Raw genomic sequence first — 21,113 nt, forward strand, 5'->3', positions numbered from 1 at the left:
GCCTTAGGCCCAGGGCATGATCCTGGAGACCCGGGATTGAGTCCCACATTGGGCTCCCTGCATGGAACCTGCTTCTTCTTCTGCCTGTGTCTGTGCCTCTCTCTGTCTCTCTCTGTCTCTCTCTCTCAGTGTGTGTCTCTTATGAATAAATAAATAAAATCTTTTTAAAAAATAAAGATTCCCAAGCCCAAAGTAAGCTCCCAGTTGGATAGAGCAGCGCATGTCCTAGGACAGTGTTTCCTAACCTTGGCACCACTGAGATTTGGGCACAGATAATTTGTTGTTGTGGGGACCTGTCCTGTCACTGTAGAACGCTGAGCATCAGCCCTGGCATTGACTCACTAGGTGCCAGTAGCATCCCCTCTTTCTAGTTGAGATAGTTAAAAATGTCTCCAAATTACCACTTATTCCTGGAAGACAAAATATCTATCTTCTTTCACACTTTCCCCTGGTTGAGAACCGCTGTTAAGGGAAATGAAGTTGGAGTTTTAAATATGACACATTCAAAGTACTGAAACAAACTGTTCCGGTGACCAAAGAGGATAGGAGAAGCTACAGGATCTGCCAAAATTTCATAGAGTAGTATGAAGTAGTAGAGGAACAAAGCTTCAAAAGACCCATATGAAGAAAAAAACAACTATTTTCAGGATTGCATCCTCCTCTTGTCACATTTTGAATAAAGTTTTTATACCTCTTTCTTTATCTAAAAGGGTAAATACGTGAATGTTGATTCTACTTTGTCCCAGACAGTTTGGCCCCACCTTCATTATTAATAGAATCTTTTATCATTTTAAAAAGTGTCCCAATTTGGATGACAAATTACATGGTAATCAACTATCTATTTTCTCAACTACACTCTAAGCATTAGGAGGCAAGCTAATTCTTTCTTATGCACTGACGTGTGCCCACGGTGCTGTCATTGTAGTAGTTAATTTTATGTGTCAACTTGATTGGCCCAAGAGTTGCCCAGATTAAACATTATTTCTGGATGTGTCTGTGGGGATGTTTCTGGATGAGATTATCGTTTGAATCTGTAGACCGATAGTACACTTGACCCTTGAACAACATGAGTATGGACTGTGAAGTTCCATTTATATGTGGGTTTTTAAAAAATATAAATGCAGTAGTGTAAATGTAAATTTTCTCTTCCTTATGATTTTCTTAATAATATTTTCTTTTCTCTAGCTTACTTTATAGTAAGAATACAGTATATAATACATAGAAGATACAAAACACATGTTAAATGACTATATGTGTTATCTGTAAGGCTCCTGACCTTAGGCTATTAGTGGTTAAGTTTTGGGGCAGTTAAATGTTATATGCGCATTTCTTAAAAAATTTTTTTTATTGGAGTTCAATTTGCCAACATATAGCGTAACACCCCGTGCTCATCCCGCCAAGTGCCCCCCCCTCAGTGCCTGTCACCCAGTCACCCCAACCCCCCCCACCTCCCCTTTCCACTACCCCTTGTTCATTTCCCAGAGTTAGGAGTCTCTCATGTTTTGTCTCCCTCACTGATATTTTCACTCATTTTCTCTCCTTTCCCTTTATTCCCTTTCACTAATTTTTGTATTCCCCCAATGAATGAGACCATATAATGTTTGTCCTTCTCCGATTGACTTATTTCACTCAGCATAATACCCTCCAGTTCCATCCACGTCGAAGCAAATGGTGGGTATTTGTCATTTCTAATAGCTGAGTAATATTCCATTGTATACATAAACCACATCTTCTTTATATCATCTTTTGATGGACACCGAGGCTCCTTCCACAGTGTGGCTATTGTGGACATTGCTGCTATAAACACTGGGGTGCAGGTGTCCCGGCGTTTCACTGCATCTGTATCTTTGGGATAAATCCCCATGTATGCACATTTCTGCGTGCAGGATGGGTCAGTTCCCCTCACCCTCATGTTGTTCAAGAGTCAATAACGTGGGTAGTCCTCATCCAATCTTTTGAGTGTCTAAATAGAGCAAAAAGTCAGGAGAAGGAAGAATTTTGCCCATTTTGTTTCCTCCCTGCTGGCTGATCTGTGTCATTGATCTTCTCTTGCCCTTGGGCTGGAGTTTATACCATCAGCTAGCTCCTTGGTTCCTAAGCCTTCAGTCTTGAGCTAGCATTATGCCACCAGCTTTCCTGGGTCTCCAGCTTACAGGCGGCACATCATGGGACTTTGCAGTGTTTGTAATTATGTGAACCAATTCTGCATAATAAATCCCTTCCCATACGTATATCCTGTTGGTTTAGTTTCCCTGGAGAATCCTGCTTAATACAGTCGTGTAGTGGTCAATCAATAAATATTGGTTGAACCTACAGTAAAAAAAACCTCACTTAATCATGAGGTTTCTATCAGGTAATCTATCAGCAGGATTGGCCAGAGCCCTGGAAAAACGAGGCAAGCATACATACAGGGAGTTTCCCTCTATCAGCATGGTACTGTTTCCAGGTCCTTCTTAGGAAATACCAGGTTTTCTGCTAGATTTCAACCAGAGCACCTTGCTCAAATACAATGAGGGAAGCAGGCTGGTTACACACCCAGGAGAATGCATTTTATTGCCATTGCTCTACGAGTCTAATTATATTCTGAAAAGATCATCATTGTTCAGACTTTATACATTATAGTTAGGGCAGTTCACATGATTTTCTTCCCAAAGGAGAATAAATGAATAAAGAATTTAGATACTAAAGATAATTTCTCAAGCAAGAATTCAGTGCCAAAGGGGTATGCCTTGAAGAATTGTTCTAGATTAACATCTTTGTTCCTTCATCCTTCTTTCCACCCCTACAGACACATGCATGCTCACAGAAACTTCTACTTTACCTTGGGTGTCATTTTCAAGTTCCTATTTTGAAGTTACTTGCTGGATAAATTGAGAAATACTCTGTATTTAGGAACAAATCAGGAGTGACATGTAATGTGACTGGTAAAATTCTCACCTTGGCCTTTAATTAGAACAAGATGGCATAATTAGGATGCCTTTATCATCTCTTTGAAGAAAAGCTTAACATCCTAAGATTGTAGTAAATATAGATCTGTACTAATACCCTGAAAATTGCCTTAGCACATCTGGAATTACTGATATGTTCCCTTCCAAAAATAATGGTAAACTCCTGGAAGCATTTATGATTCAAGTAGATAGAGAATGAAATAATATTATTTTCCTCCTGCGGCTGGAAGCTTTTGATTATATTAATTTTTCATGCCCCTGTGAATCAGGTATTATTAGCTTCATTGTATATTTGAGTAAACTGTGATTCTGAGAGTTTAGGATTTAAACACAGATCTTCCTGCCTCTGAGTGATTTTATCTTCGAGTATTTGATTAGAAGTCTTTTGGCCAATATTAGAAGGTAAAGGAACAAATGTTCTAACAAATTTATTGCATTTACTATGCAGAAATCCTCCTGAAATTGGACAAATTATGTAAACACACAAAACATCTATTTTTTTATCTGCAAAGTGAAGATGATAAGAGTTAACTGTCTTAGAGGACTGTTAAGAGAATAAGATTAGATAACATATGTATAGAACTCCACAGAATCTCTGCACACAGCAAGTGTTCAGCAACTTTGATTTTGATAGATCAGTAAGTGATTTTAATGTTTTAATATTTTTTCATCCAAGTTTTTATTTAAATTCCAGTTAGTCAACATACAATGTAATATTAGTTTCAAGTGTAGAATTCAGTGATTCAGTACTTCCATACAACACCCAGTGCTCGTCACAAGTGCACTCCTTAATCCCCATCACCTATGCATCCACCCCCCCCTCACCTCCCCTCTACTAACCATTAGTTCTCTAAAATTAAGAGTCTGTTTCTTGGTTTGCCTCTGTCTCTCTTTGTCCCTTTCCTTATTTGTTTTGTTTCTGAAATTCCACACACATGAAATCATATGGTATTTGTCTTGTAGTGAATTATTTTTAACATAAGTAGGAAATAATTTTAGGACATTAATAGTTCTTTAAAAATGATTTTGCTTCGTGCCATAATTAGACATTTAATAAGAATCTGTTACTTTTGCAGAAGTATGCTAGACATCATAGAGAGAGAACATAGAGAATCATCTTGTCTGATATTGAGTCATGTAGGTCCTGGCTGTGAGGATAAAATACACACATAAGTTAGAGAAACCAAGTTGTGAGATCCCACCGGTAAGTGCACTAGGAGTTTGGTAAAGGGAGAAATTGTTGTGGGCTCAAGCCTCAGATAGGAATGATGCCATTATTGGCTCCAAAAGAAGTGTAGAATATTGAAAGAGAGAGAGCCCAGGTGTAAGGATGGAGATCATGAGTAAAGTTATGAAGATATGAGGAGCAAGGCCCTTTAGGGAGAAGCAACCAGAAGAGTCAAAGACACTGCCTTGTTGGAATGAAAAAGGAAAGAACAGTGTTTTCAGGTTGTTATCTGTTAAGTGCTTTATAATTTTCCTTACGGAAATTTTGAGAAGTAAATTTGTAAACTATGCTTATTTGGAAATTGTAGCCCATTTTCTTCATTTCTTACAGCAACCCTTACTGTGGTGAAGGAAATGGGGGACCTGGGGCCAGAAGGGAGTTTGAACAATTAATAGTCTTCCAGTGTGGATTTTCTCTATGGTAAGGTAACATATGCAAAAATGCAAAGATCACCCTCTGAAATATTTTATATTTACATGTGAAATAGCCTAAATTGTTTGAAAATATTACTTGATTAATATGCACCTCCAAGTAGCATCCCTGCTCATTCTTTGGATATTGCTTTCACCAAACAGATGACGAATCTTTGTTGGACTGACTAGACTTTTTTGTTCCTCTGCCCAGATATTTACCTATCACCAAAGTCTTCTAGTGCCTGTTGCCATGGGTGGACGATTACTTTTCTTTAGATAAAATTTCAGAGAGATTTTTAATAAGTTTTAAACCTTTGTACTTGCATTTATCTTATCTATACCTTCAAGTGTCCTTTCATATCATCTTTTAGCAGCTTTATTTAGGTATAATTCACATATCAACCTCGTTTAAATTCGCTCATTTAAAGTATACTTTTCTGTGACCTTTAGTGCAATCATAGAATCATGCAGGCATTACCACAATCAGTTTTGGAAAGTTTTCATCACCTCAGAGAGAAACCCTGTAGGCTCCCTCATTCCTTCCATCTCCCCACCCAGGCAACCAAAAAACTTCCTAATTCTGTTTGCCTACTGTGGACATTTCATATACATGGAATCATATAATAACTGGCTGGCTTCGTTCACTTAACATAATGTTTTTAAGTTCATCCCTCTTGTTGCATGCATCCGTACTTCATTTCTTTAACATTTCATTGTACAGAGGCACCACATTTTATTTATCTTTTCATTAGTTCTGGACATTGGGGGTATTTTGACTTTTTGGCTATCATGAATAATGTTACTAAGAACATGCAATTTTTGTGTGACCATTTTTAAATTACTTTTGAGTATATTTCTAGGAGGAGTGCAATAGTTGGATCACATGGTAACTATGTTTATCCTTTTCATGCCCTTCTGAGCCTGGGGCTGGCTTCATGATATCCCTAAACCAGGCATGGAAACCAAAGCATCTGCCCTCAAACGTCCTTGTTTGCTTGGCTCCATCTTAGGCCCTCTGATCTTCTTGTACTCATATTCTCCTTTTTGTCTTCATGCAAATCCAGTGGTTAGAATAGAACCCAAATGCATATCCCTAGCCTGGACTGCTTCTCTGGACTCTAAATCTATATATCCAAATGCCCAATACGAGTTCTTTTTGAACACCCCACAGGGACTTCTAAATCAATCTTTTATTCTTCTCCCTGCCACTGTGCTCCTCCTCTTGTATATTCTAAGTGGGTGAATGACACATCCTAATAAGAAATCCAATAGCCATACGAGGCTCATTCTTTCCCTTATATAATCCGTCACCAAACCCTATTGATTCAGCCTCCTAAGCATCATGAATCTGTCCCCTCATTCCGCGCTTACTGTCATCACTTTGCTTTAATCTCTCAAGTCTTCTCCAAGCAGTAACCTCTTAACTTATCACTGTGCAGATCATCCCCTTCTTCCTCCATCTGTTCTTCCGAAGGCTGCCAGCAGAGTTGCTCTGAAGCACACATCTAATCATATCACTCTGCTGCATAAAGCCTCTCAATGTTTCCCCACAGTCTGCGGAATAAAAAAGCAAACTCCAGGGCTTGGTGCCCCAAACATTTCATAGACCCTCATAATCTCTTGAGCTTCTTCTTTAATTATTTCTGTCCTGTGTCCAGAAACCAAATTCTGTAGAGGACTCCAGATGAGCTTGTGGGTATTTTCACTTTCACGGCGTCACATCAGTTTCCTCTAGACTGTCCTGTCTCTAAGCACCTTTGTGATCAAACTAAATTCTACAGTTCTTTGTGGGACAAATAGAAATGTATTATAAAAAATAATATCTCTTTTGTTCTTCAAGACATCTTGAGCCTTTGGGAAGAATTGTCTATAATCTCAGTTTGAATTGGTTTGCTTCTCAAAGCATCTTATACTTTCTTTCATCACAGATATTACTAAGCTATATTTTAAGTGTCCCTTTATTAGCCTGACTTACTTAGTTCACTGTTAGTTCTTTGAGGCATAAGACCACATCTGTTTTATCTTTGTCATCTCAGCACTCTGTACAATAGTAGGTTCCTGAATAATATATTGAGTGAATGCATGAATTCTGTATCTGCAAATATTCCAAGAATCCTCAGATCTTATATGTTGCAGGTTCCCTGCCTGTGTTTCATCTGACCCAACTTCTTCCAGGCCTGGAGCTAGTGACAATATTAAGTACTTGATATGCATTACTGGTAGTACTCTAATTCTGACAGCCTTTTCTTACACCTGCTTTCCTGCCAGCTGCTAGCTTTGCTTTTCTTTCCGGTTCTCATGGATACTCTTGCTGTTTTGCCTCAGATTTGGCAAGGATGGCTGCTTAGAATGATCTCCAAAGGCCACAAGACCTGAAATCACTCTATGACCTAAGAGGGTGCCATGTGTACTTGGTCTTCACGCTGTGACCTTATTATTCTATGCAGCCCTGCAGGTGATTCTCTTTGCACATGGATATAATGGAAAGTGAAACATTTGCCCCTATTAATGGCTATTGCTTTATGGTCAAAAGTCCAAATATTTTTTATAAGCTTTCTGTAGGTTTCTTTGTGTTTTCCTTTAAACAGTTGAATTTACTAGTTACAACTTTAAAAAGAAAAGAGAGTAGAGTGATACAGGAATTCAACCCCTGCATATGTCTCTCTCCACACACAGTTCTGAGAATCACTTTTTTAAACATCTGCTTCTGTTGTAAGGAAAATGGCTTTTATTTCAGTATTTCCCATGGGGCTTTCGAATCCTCTCATTAAAATGAATGTATTTGCAGTTTGGAGGAAGAATTAATAGGGCTGTCCTGTTGAATGTTGAATGAAAGAGTGAATGCATTAAAGGCAGAAGAAGCTCTTGCTTATATTCATGTAAAATGTGAAATATTGTACGAAAAACATAGCTGACATCTAGTTCCAAAAATGTATTACTAGCCAGTTAATTTAACAAAATATTTCAAAATTTTTTGATCATTTGAATTTTGATTGGCAGCTTTATAGTTCTTTGTATTTAGGTATTGGCTAACATGAAAAAGTATAGGATAAAACTTAAAATCTTTTTTAGCTTTTTTACATTTCATACAGTGTTCCAAATAGATGAAATAAATGATTACATTGGTGATTGTGTAATTTAATGTTCATTATCAAAAAAAGCTGTATCCCTGGGAAGTTTATGGTTTATTTATTTATTTTTTTAAGTTTATGGTTTAAAGACATTTGTAAAGATTTCAGACAAAGATTGGAAATCTATTTCATAAAGCAAAGAGAGATAATTATTGTAAGGATTAGTCGTAGTTACTCCACAGAATTGTTTTCAGTTTTAAATACACAATTTTGAACAAAGATAAGTTTTCAAGCCTACCGGCTCTCTCAGACATTGCCAATAAGGACAAGTCTGGGGAAAATGAAAGCAAAAGATATAAAAGAGTAACTTTCATAATGAGACTTTGTTTATTCCAGGAGATAAATGAGATTCACAGATGGGTACGGGAGATATCTGCATTAAATGTAATACGCTGAATGGCTGGTTTTTACTTTGCTTCAGAGGTTTCGTTTTTGAATATCTGAATTAATTCTCAATTCTGAAAATTTCCACAGGTTGTTTCAGAATTGTTTCCTTCATTACTCGTAAATATGTTTCTTGAGATTGCCACCCGGAGAGTCTTAAACTGAGAAAAATCAAACAGAATCTGTTTTCCAAGTCTGTTGAAGAAATCAAACATTCCTCTAAGTTCTGTTTGTACATCTCCCCATCCTCTGCTGGAAGGAGAGTTATGTTAGGAGAGAAGTAAGGATTCAGAACCGCAGATTGATTGCATAGGCCTGTGAACCACCCCTTATCCGTTATCACAGTGGGAGAACATCACCACGCACACCGCAAAGCAGTGGGGGTTGAGGAAGGGTGAGGGGCTGCAGCTTCTTCTGTTTTGTTGGTGATTGTCAAGTGGGAGTCTGTAAGTACAACTCAGGGTACAGAAAGAGTCAACAGGTACTTGACTTTTATGGCGTAACATGTGAATACAGAACACACTGGGAAAGATGTTTTATGAGAAAGTAGTCTTTTGATGGAAGGCATCCCTTAAATTTTATGCTTGGCTATATAAAAAGAAATAAACTGAAAGACCAAATCATCTTCTAAGTTAAGAGCAAAGACTTATTGAAATGACATGGTTTTCCTTTGCTCTGGGGTTTAAGCAATGAAGCGAGGCTCCCAGAGAGCTGGATAAGATCTTTTCCAGGATATTGACAATAGCAAGAGATATTTTGTTTAGCTCCTGAGTATGTTTTCTTCTCTTTTTATGTGTTATTGTTAAATACCACTTCCTGTTTGTTGTATCAGAATGAAAATGAGTTAGTTCTTACCGCCAATGGTTCAAACTTTGATGTAGGAATATTCATTGAGATGAAACAACAACTCTGACTTTTTTTTTTTGTTTTTTTAACTCTGACTCTTATTATTAAAAACAACTAATAAGCTGATTATCAGGTATGTAAGTAGTAAACCATGGGCTTGAAGGACGTTGAAAGTGATTCCATTCCCCCCTTTTCCCAGCTAATATTTCACAGTAATCTGAAGTCTAATATTCCCAATGTATTTACTTATTTTATTTATCTGCTCAGTTATGTGACACACTTTTATATGACACTTACTATATGTCAGGCACTGTTCTAAATACTTAAGAAAACTCCGTGAGATAGATACTCTTATTATCATTAATTTGCAGGTGAGAAAAAGGAGGCAAAGTGGCAAAATATTACTTTCCCAGTGCTACACACTGTAGGTATTAGAACTCAGGTAGGCTGACTCTGCTAAGCTATGTTCTACTTTTCCTAGCTGAGAGTTTATATACATGGGCTGTGTTTGAAAGATGAAACTACTATGATAAAACAGGCACAATATATTTAAATAGCCATAAATACTCTAAACAATGTAAAAGTCCTTTAAAGAGTTGACTGGTCTTCCTAGAGGGAAACTGAGATGTAGAAATTTAGTGGAGGAAAGGAGGGGTGGAAAGGTTTAAAACTCAGGCTACAAATGAACAAGAAGACTTTGGAAAGTCTCTAGGTACATGTGGGAAGGGGAGTTCTAGAAAGTCATGTGGGTGCTCAGCGGGGCTTCTAAACGGACTTGGCTGTTTTAGAATACTAATTGCCCTAATCAGTTTTTTTATTTTGCCTACTTGTCATTCCATTTTTTGTTTTCCTCTTCTTCCTCCACCCCTCACTCCCTTACTTCTGTCTCCTTTCCCTTCCTCTTTCCCCTGTTTCTTCTGTAGTTAATGCCAGGGTCATATATTCTAGGAAGTGATCTAAGTGATCTAAGAATCAGATGCATTCTCTTATTAAGCACATTCAGTGTGTTTTACAATTTCTAAAAAAGATTTTACTTATTTATTCATGACAGAGAGAGAGAGAGAGAGAGAGAGACAGGCAGAGGGAGAAGCAGGCTCCATGCAGAGAACCTGACGTGGGACTCGATCCTGGGTCTCTAGGATCACACCCCGGGCTGAAGGCAGCGCTAAACCACTGAGCCACGGGGGCTCAAAAAAAAAAAAAAAGATTTTATTTATTCATGAGAGGCACAGAGAGAGGCAGAGACATAGGCAGAGGGAGAAGCAGGTTCCATGCAGGGAGCCTGATGTGGGACTCAATCCCAGGACCCTGGGATCACGCATGAGCCACAGGCAGATGCTCAACCAATGAGCCACCCAGGTGCCCCTCATTCAGTGTGTTTTAGACTGAAAATTGATGGTCCTTTGGTGAATCCTGGCCCACACTGGTGTGTGGATTTCTGTTAATCCACATACTGCTCTACTTGTGTTTTTAATTGGGTTAGTAGCTATATCAGCCAGCATAAGCTTTTTATAGCTATCACAATCACACACACACACACACACACACACACACATCTCAGTAGTTTAAAGTAACAAAATTTTATCTCTCACTCATGTAGCACATACATCACGGGAGGACAATTGCATTGAATTGCCTTCACTGTGGACCTGCCTTGATAAAGCAGCCACTATCTGGGATATTATTAATTGCTACAGCAGAAAGGAAAGAGCTTTGGAAGGTCATACACCCATAATTAAAATCTGGCTTACAAATCATTGAGCAGAACTGGTCACATGGCCCCGATCTAGCCACAAAAGAACTAGGCGGTATATACTCCTACTATTTGGCCAGAAGGTGAAGACCCCGTGACTCCTTTAGTTGCAAGCATTTAAAATTCAGAAGAATTCACATAAAAACTGGGATTTTTTTTAAATCAGAGAATTTGTTATTACTCTCCAATCTCTACTAGAACAGTCGGTTAAAGCTAAATAGCAAGTGTCTTGTTGGTGTAAGTTATCTGGCAAGTATCTCATTTACTGACTCCCCTCAGTCATTCTGATTAGGTAATATCACCACCCTTAATTGTTCCGGCATGGGTCTTTTTCTTATATAGGGTTTAAGAGGCAAGTATTGTAGCCACATCTATAGAAAGTAGAAAAATAAATGATTTAAAAAAAGAAAAAAAAAAAGCCCAGGTTTGAAGAAGGATGGAATAGCGTGTGCATGGATGTGTGTATTTATTTTTGAAGCCAAAAAACTGTTTCTAGCTTAATATTTCTTTAATCTGAAAAAAGTCCATGTCAATTTTTTTTAATTTGTCCCTTTAAATTATCCACTATCAGTCTAAATTAATCTAAAGATGAGGTACATGTGGATTAATTTGTTCTTAAAACATCTTTTAAAGTTTTACTTGGGTTTAGGTTTAAAGATTATTGTTTAATATGCATGATTTGTTGCAAACAAGAGTTCATGGTAGTTCAGATTTGAGAAGTACAATAATCCACATGGAATTTAAAAATAATCTATGCATATGATGTCATGTTTTTTTTCTACCTGCTATTTTACATATTTTCGAGGATCTTATTTTCTCTAGGAGAATTCATTTATATTCATATTGAAGGGGTTCAGAAAAAGCCCCCCCTAAATGTGCTATTTTGGCATGTGGATTGCTTTGAGCTGAACTCAATCAAGGCCCCAAAGACTCGGGAATAATTTTTATCTCCCTCTCACCTGCCTAAAAAAATTTAGATGGAGGTCCTGGTTTAGGAAGAGAGCTATCACCAGAGGTAACTCCAAGAAAATAGGCTAGGTGGTGGTATATTAGAGAAAAGATCAGAAGGGCCTCGAGATCAAATTTCTCTCTCTGTCTCATTATCTCTGTATGACATGGCAAACATTTACTTACCAAACATTTGTTCTTCCCATTTTCCTGTGAACAGTCTTCCTTCCCTTTGATGTCTCAGACCCCTTCTTAGTTCAGGGTGGCATAGAAGCCTCAATTGCCTGACTGCCTGTGGGTCTCCTATTTTATGGGGCTTCTATAGGTATGTAATTAGCTTTGTTTTTCTCCTGTTAATCTGTCATATGTCAATTTAATTAGTAGACCAGCCAAAAGAGCCTAGAAGGATAAAGAGAGAATTTTCTCCCCCTATATTATGCATTTTATTCTTGACAGTGATAGGGAAAGAATTGCAGTTACTTAATATTTACCTGTCAGACAAAAACAGTTATTAATGTAAATAAACTCAATGTGAGTTTTGTTTAAAACAAAAATTGGTCAACCTGATGTTTTTGAAGTTTAGATAAATCATTTTTGGGATTTTTTGAGTGCATGGTTAGAAGTAAGATGAAAAGATTTTCCAAATGGCTCTGGACACTCTTATAACAAAATACCATTTACCATTTCATATCAGAGGGTGATAAATTCTAAATGATCTACGTATTTGGAATTGGCTTAAAGAGTCTAAAATTTGATATTTCACTTACCATTTCAGTGGGAAGACCTTAACATATTGCAGAGAACAAATACATATATTTTTAACCTTTTACTATTAAACTGGGATGAAATATGCTATTTTACTCTGAATATGAAGTGTCATACTTTAAAGTATATTAAAATTTAGTTGGCTCACTATGTATTGCCAAATCATATGAATGGCCATGAACAGCTGAGTGGATAAGTTTGAGGAATGACAACTCAATGTGTTATTCCCTTCAAATGAAAGCTGTAAAAGCTCATTGCCTAGTCTACTTTTAGAAGTTAATATAAGGTCAATCTATTTTTGTATTTCAATTGTACTGAATTTAAAATGCCAAGTTTCATCCATCTCTTATGGTAACTTTTAAGTATAACCATTTCCCAAAATATTTTCTAAAGTGCATATAAAACCTATTGGAAAAAAAAAAAGCAGATTGGCTCTTGTGTAGGTTAATCAAAGTATGGATAGCTAAAAATACTTTCCTTAAAACAAGGTTATTATCATTTGGATGAAAGTACATCTAGTGAAATGTGATAGGTTCTAATTTTCTTTTGCTAAGAGAGTAGAATTGAAATTACAGCATATTCAGGAAAATATACGTATCCATAGTTTCTGGAGGAGAGAGGATTTGGGGATGGTGAGCCCTTTAAGAATTTTTATCATGTACAATACCAAAAAGAAAAACTCTCTATATCCACAACCCTTCTGACACCACATGTGTGGGGCTTTTCCTCTAATGAACTAATTCACTAACTCTCTGAATACTAATTAGGTACCCTACAGGTCACCTCTGGCACTGTCTGGAGTTAGTACAGACTTCCCAGATTAATTTAGGCTCGATTTCACAAGGCTGCTCCTCACTTCTGATGCAGTCTCAAATCCTGTACTTCTCCCTGACCTGTTATAATTTGGGAATTCCAAGATCCCATTCTTGGATTTTTTAAATTTAAATTTAAATTTTTATTTTTTGGATTTTATAGTTTACTAGAATAGCTCACAAAACTCAGAAAAGTGCTTTACTTACAATTACCAGTTTATTACAAAGAACACAACCCACGAACACCCAAAGAGAAGAGATGCACTTGATAAGGTGTATGGGAAAGGGTGCAGAACTTCAATACCCTAGGGAGGAACACCATCCTGCCAGTGCTACATATTTTTATCAACCTGGAAGCTCTTTGAACCCCTATGCTTAGAGTTTTTTAAAAATTTATTTATTTATTTATTTATTTATTTATTTATTTATTTATTTATTTATTTATTTATTTATTTATTTATGATAGTCATACAGAGAGAGAGAGAGAGAGAGAGAGGCAGAGACACAGGCAGAGGGAGAAGCAGGCTCCATGCACCGGGAGCCTGACGTGGGATTCGATCCCGGGTCTCCAGGATCGCGCCCAGGGCCAAAGGCAGGCGCCAAACTGCTGCGCCACCCAGGGATCCCATGTTTAGAGTTTTTTTATATAGGTTCCATTATGTAGTCAAGATTGATGAAATCATTGGCCATTGGTGAGTGAACTCAATCTCCCATTTCCTCTCCCGTCTCCTGAGGTCTTGGAGAGGGGGCTAAAAGTTCCATCCCTCTAACAGTGTGGTTGGTTTCTCTGGCAATCTCCCCAACTCCAAGAGTCACCTAGTAGCATTAACTCTGCTATAGGTGAAAGGAGCTTATTATGAATAACAAGAGGCACTACTCCTCTGACCCCTACAGGAAGTTACCAGGGATCTAGAAGCTATATGCCAGCAACTAGAGAAGATAAAATAAACATATTTTTAATTATATCACAATAAGATAATTACATCATCTTCGCATATTAAGGGCAATTTGGCCACAATATAGAGAATCCCTAAGCAAGCATTTTTTTCTTGTTATTTTTTCCACATATTTATTATCATCTGCGATATCCCATGTGCTATTTTTGCTAGGTACTTCTTTGTCTCCATCAAATTTAGTTTCCTAATTTCAGCATTTTGATCTATGTTGAATTTCTTGTGATATACATCTTTGCTAGTTTTGTGAAGTGCACATAATCTCTTGATAGGAACACACCCATTATTGTAGTACTTAGGATATAGTCTAGAAAATCCTGAATCTCTCTTTTTACAACTTTTCCTTAGTTTTCCTCTGAAATCTTAGAACTTTACTTTCCTGAATTTTGGAGCTATTAAGTGTCATAGGTGTGATACACTACTTAAATCCTGTACAATGGTGTGATCATTTTATCCCAAGGTCTCAACTATTTCCTTAACCATCCATTGAATCAGAATGATGTTGAGAGAGATACTTCATGCTTTTTCAACTTCCTGAGAAATTAAGTTGTCAGACTAGGCAAGGAAAGCATTTATCAGATTTACTCTTAGTTGGATGAGAGCATCCAGCTAGTTGAAGGCTTTTTCTACCTGGCGTCATATTTGAGTTAATTTTCTTTTTTCACTATTAGGAAAATATTATTGACACAAACTCTTGGTGCTCCATCCTTCAACTGTCTGTAGCCTTGTTGCATAGTGTGGTGTCTGATAAATAGTTATTCAATAAATATTTGTTGAATAGTGTAATAAATGATTGATTCTAGCCCAATCTTTATGTACTAAGGTATCCTCTGTTTCTCGCATTCTTACCTATGTGCTGCCTCCATTCTCTACACTCAGGTTTGCAGATTTCAGTACGAATCTTCTACATGTCACACAGCATGTTGTACAAGGTGCTCCTATTTTTTATTGTTTTGTTGAGTCATGAGTCCTCTCCAGTGTGCTGGAGAAACAAAGGAGAGTTTTACTAATGCCTTGTGTTTTCAACTTAATTTCATTGGTTATTCACATTCTGTATGTTTTCGTTCTCCTATTTCCAGTTTTTAGGGTCCTACTTCTCAGCCTTTCCAGTTATTTGTGCCTGAGAATGGATAAGTTCCTCCCCACATTGTTCTTTTTAGCCTACACAAGTTTCTCTTCATAAAATCATCATACAGTTTTTTTTTAAGATTTTTTTTTAGCCTACACAAGTTTCTCTTCATAAAATCATCATACAGTTTTTTTTTAAGATTTTTTTTTAAGATTTTATTTATTTATTCTTGAGAGACAGAGAGAGTGAGGCAGAGACTCAGGCAGAGGGAGAAGCAGGCTCCCTACTGGGAGCCCAGCGTGAGACTCCATCCCGGGTCTCCAGGATCCTGCACTGAGCTGAAGGCTGTGCTAAACTGTTAAGCCACCTAGGCTGCCCCATTGTACAGTTTTATTTGAATATTTTATCACTTCTCTTCTACACTTCAGTTTAAAAGATCTTATTGAATGTCTAGTTTATAATCTTATGTCTTTGAATTTTAACTTGCTTTTACTAAAGATACTGGATATACCATAAGAATTCACATATTTAAAAGATGTTTTCAGCATGTGAAAATACCAGTGTATGTATATTGCACAAATAGAAAAAACATGTGTGTTGTGGATTTGAACAAAGACCCTTCACCTTAGACTCAGATTATCTGATTATTAAAACACACTCACACCTCAAATCCTCAGTTCTCTTATAATGTCATGACCTTTAACTGGAAGAAGAGATGCAAATACCACTTGTTCTCACAAATATTTAAGCCATTAGAGGAGCATTTTAGTTTTCTTTAGGCTTTTCCCTTTATTCTCAGAGGATTACCTAAATTGATGAGCATCTGATGGCTTACATGCATTTGGGCAGAAAGAGAGCAAATCTCTCTATTAGCTGTCAAGTATGTATGGTGTCTTTCCTGTATTTAGCAGCAATTTACTAAATCGTCACCCAGAATTCTGTTCATCCGCTAGCACCTTGAAGTTATGTGGCATTACAAAATGCTATAGCTTAATCAAAAGGTCAGTGGCTACCTTCTTTGATAAAGGCCAATGTCTATAACGTAACTTCAAAACTCCAAGGATATAAAGCAGTGGTCTTCAACCTTGGCCACACATAGAGAACTTTAATAAAATTGCTGAAGCCTGGGATCCATTCCCAGCGATTCTGGAGTACAGAATTTTGGGCACCTGAAGTTTAAAAAGCCTCTCAGGTGATTTTAATGTGTAGCCAATTTTAAGAACCACTGATGTGGGTCAGTGCTTCCCAATCTTAGTGTGAAAACAAATCACCTGGGGATCTTGTTAAGATTCCTTCCTAGGGAATTATGGGAGCCTAAGAGTCTGCATTCCTACAAAGCTCCCAGAGGAAACCGATGCGTTGGTTCATGGATCACACTGTAATAAGCATGCAGAATTCCCCTTTCTTTTCTCTCTTTGTCATATTCCTCTGCTCTCCAGAAGTTTGACACCAGTTTTACTTCCATACCACCTTCTTAGAATCTTTTTCTTTCTTACTTTGTTGGTGCGTTGTTGCTCACTTTTTCTAAGGATTTGTTCCTTTCTAATAAGCCAGGGCATAGAGAAGCATTCCTCGACCCTTGTGCCTTCCTTTCTAGCAGAGAGGCCAACTTACATTTACAGTGCACATAATTGGTGAGTGCCTTAGGCAGGGAGATAAATATAGCTCTGGTCACTGGAAGGTTTCCTTCAGTGGCCCTATCTTCCAGGTCTTGTGTTGAAAAACTGCCTTTTATAGCTCCCCTGGGAGTCCTTTTTTGTTAACTTAGGGGAAAAACTGTATCCAAGTGATCCAGCCAACTGTCTTCCCCTGTACCTAACCTGTGCTTAATTGCTTGTTGTTGATAATTAGCTCTAATTTGCCATAGCCCTCTTGAACTTTGAAAGCAATATTCTAAATTCAGTATTCTGTTTTAAAACTCATAGCCTTATCTGTCTCTTTTGCTCTAACTCACCAAGGTCTAGCTCTCAGCTCTTTGAATCATGGTGAGCGAGCCATGGTGGTTCTCAGCTTTTATTATGTATGAGCATCACCTGGGCTGCTGATTAATAATGATGATTCCTGGCTTCATATTCAGAGATTCTCATTCAGTGAGTCTGAAGTAGGCCCAGGTATCTGGATATTAAGTATCCAACTAGGATGATTCTGTTGTACTTGATCCAACCTTGGGGCAACACGATTTTTGACCTGGTTTCTCAAGATTTATTGTGTATTTTAATCATCTGGGGATCTTGTTACAATGTAGATTCTGGTTTAGTAGTTTGGGGATGGGATATTTCTAACAAGCCTTTTGATTCTAGGAGCCATAATATTCTGAGTAGAAAGGCTTTAGATTAAATAGTTAATATCAGGGGCACCCAGGTGGCTCAGTGGTTGAGCATCTGCCTTCGGCCCAGGGTGTGATCATGGGATCCTGGGATGGAGCCCCACATCAGTCTCCCCACAGGGAGCCTGCTTCTCCCTCTGCCTATGTCTCTGCCACTCTCTCTCTGTGTCTCATGAATAAAAAAGAAAATAGTTAATATCATACGATTCAAACTTGTATGTGTATATTACCTTAAATCTAATTTAATGTGTTTTTAAGATTGTGCCTGTGTAGTTAAAACATAAGCATCTTAAGGGCAAAAGTCCCAAATTATAGGATGCCAGACTTGAAAGAGATCTTTTTTTTTTTGAATTTTTTTTGAAAGACATCTATATAACTAATCCAAAGATTTTTTTTTTTTTTTTTTTGCCAAGTTTAACCCAAAGATCCAAACCTTCAGCTCTACCTCATTCTGTTTAAAGGAAATATTCTATACGAATGTCTTAAAAATCTGTGACTTGCCAGTTTTCATCAGGCTTCACCTAGCCTCTGAAGGCCTTTGAGTTTGGCAGTCTGCTAAAATCTATTTCTTTCTTTTGAGGTTCCAGAAGAGGAGGTTATTGGTCAATTTCACACTGCTCATTGTTGAAGAGCTGGGGATGGCCTTAAAATGCTGGCAAGCCTGGGTACATATTGGCTGCAGTGCTTCTTTGTTTATTGCTTAAATAAAATCTGCATCATAGTGCTGGTTTTGAGGGTTCTTTGAACCTGTAAATTTATACAGAAGACTCATTCCCTGTTTTGCTTTAGTATTAAAACATTAAAAATGATAGGGAAAAACAAAAACAAAAATAAAAACTGTCCTGGATTTCTTGTTGCTGCACGTAAGGTCGGTCTTTGCCATTGGTTTGTTTTAATAACTTTAACATAAGACTGATCTAAAAATGAGTGGAAATATCAGAAAGGGAGACAGAACATGAGAGACTCCTCTAACTCTGGGAAACGAACAAGGGGTGGTAGAAAGGGAGGTGGGCGGGGGGTGGGGGTGACTGGGTGACGGGTACTGAGGGGGGCACTTGATGGGATGAGCACTGGGTGTTATTCTATATGTTGGCAAATTGAACACCAATCAAAAATAAATTAAAAAAAAAACCCATAAGACTGATCTAACCAAAGCATCAATAACATGACATTTCTCATGTTGAAAGGAAGCCTAAGCTTTTCAAAACGTCCCTCTTTATCAGTAAGATGAAATTATTTTCCATCATCTTCTGTGGAATTTATTAGAGTGATGGAAAAGATTTTTATTTAAGAGGAAAACTAAATCTGAAAGCCTTGTGTGGACTGAGCAGAAATTTTGGTGATAAGGGCGAAAAATTTGGATAAGGGTGAACTTAATTAAGATCCTGCCACTGGTTGTGTGACAAGTCATAGGCAACTTATTTAGCACTTCTGAACTGATTTCCATCTGTGAAATGGACAAAATAATAGCTACCTGCATACAGAGCTATGTGCAATTAAAAAACATAAGTATCTACAACATAATTCACAGCAAAGAGTAATCATTAACTCTTACTAGATTTGCTTTTTTACATGTTATATTTACTGTAAATTCTCATTGTTTTTACATATTTGCTCTCTGTGAGTCTAATGTGTGCTTTTTGTATATTTAGACTAAATCTGGGAAATTTTACATAGACGACTTTAAAGACATAGATGGATGGAGGGCTGTGGTAAAGACAGTCAATGTTATTTATTGTTACTGAACCTTTTAAATAAAATTCAGGTCAGATGTTCAGAACACAATTTATGAGAGAAAAAGACGTGATTAGTTTGTACTGAATTATAAAATTGAAGATCATTAGCTTTTTAGAAAACAATTTGCTAAGGTAAATCATTTCTCTAACATTTGCTATAAACTGTATAGTGTTCTTTTTGAAGACATTTTTGGGCCATGGAAAAACTACTAGTTTATAGAGGAGAGTTTCTTATTCTTCCTGTGTCCTTGGAAAAATAGCTTAATTCCTTTATGCCCACTTTTTAAACCCAGGAACTCTGAATTAAGGAAAATTTCTTCCCCTTATCCCCAAAAAGGGACATTTGGCCATGTCTAGAGACATTTTTGTTGCCATGACTGGAGGGAGTGCTGGGGGCCTCTAAGGTAGAGGCTAGAGATGCTGTTCCATAGCCTACAGCATGCAGGACAAACCCAACACAAAAAAAGAATTATTGAATCCAAAAAATCAGTAGTGTTGAGATTGAGAAATCCTACTTTAATCTATAGATTGATTAAAATAAATGGCACAGTGTTTAAAATGGGTAGCTCTACACCATGCTTTCTCAAAGGGAGCAATATGGCAATAAGGGAAAAAAATGATTCTTGGTGGGCAAAAACTATTGATATTATTATGGGTTGTGCCCCTCCAAAAGTCCATTCTCCTCAGTAAAGAGACAAACAGTATATCTGTGATGTTAAAATTTCATAGGCATGGGGTGGCCAATCATGGAAAAATTGTCTAAATGGGCTTCTTACGTGGGCGCCACTGAAAAAAAAAAAAAAGTTGAGAAACATTGCTTAACCAAATGAGTGAATGACCCCAGGTAGGTCCCTTCAGTTCCCCCATGTGTCCTTAGCTCATGGGGTTGTTGTGATGGTTAAAGTAATATTAAACACCATTTATTTATAGAGTGCCCACCATATGTTAGTCTAGATATTCTCTTATGTTGTCAGTAACTGACACAACAACCCACAAGATAGATAGAATCTCCATTTTATGAACGAAGAAACTGAGGCTCATGTAACTATAAAAGCAAGCCAGTGGAAAGGACCACATATGATTTCATGTCTGTCTCCAAAGCCTGTTCTATTTCATCTGCCTTTCATTAGCTCACATCATAACCAACACGTGTTATCTCAACATAGCGAGTTATACAAGCACAAGTTCAGGATTTTCTCTGGGGAAGTAAACATTATGGGTAGTGTTTGTGGCTTTTCTTAGTTACCCCCAGCCTCAGGAAATGTATCTCTTCTTCCTTCCAACACTCTCTTGCCATCTTTCTTCTTGATTCCAGCATTTCCCTTCTCCTCAAGGACCTAGATCACATACCAAATGTCTCTCTCCTGAACTTTTTATTCCATCCCCTGGCTCATTCCCCACTGCCTGTAAGAATAGGAGCGCTTCTCATTCCCTAGTGCCTGTAACAAGCTGAAGTCCTTTGAACTTTACAAAACTCTTCCTCAACCCTATGACTCACTTTAGATACTTACCCTGTTCTTTTTTCCTCCCAGGCATCTTCTTTACAAGACTCATTTACAACTTCTGCCTTTACTTCTTCAGCTGCTGTTTGTTCTTCAACATGTCCAAATTATGTTTTCACCTCTTTTCAGCAGGTCTCTTTAGATGACTGTCTCTGGTATTTTCACTGTGGACACTTTCTTTTACTCAAAAGTCCCTGCTGTCTTAGTTTCTGGGACGTCCTTCTCTCCTTGTATTCCTTCTACTTTTCTGACCATTCCTTGTCAGCTTCTTATGCCCATACCGAAGTGATGGTAGTCCA

This window comes from Canis lupus, chromosome 31, assembly GCF_048164855.1.
Source record: "Canis lupus baileyi chromosome 31, mCanLup2.hap1, whole genome shotgun sequence".
In the NCBI taxonomy this organism is placed as follows: Eukaryota; Metazoa; Chordata; class Mammalia; order Carnivora; family Canidae; genus Canis; species Canis lupus.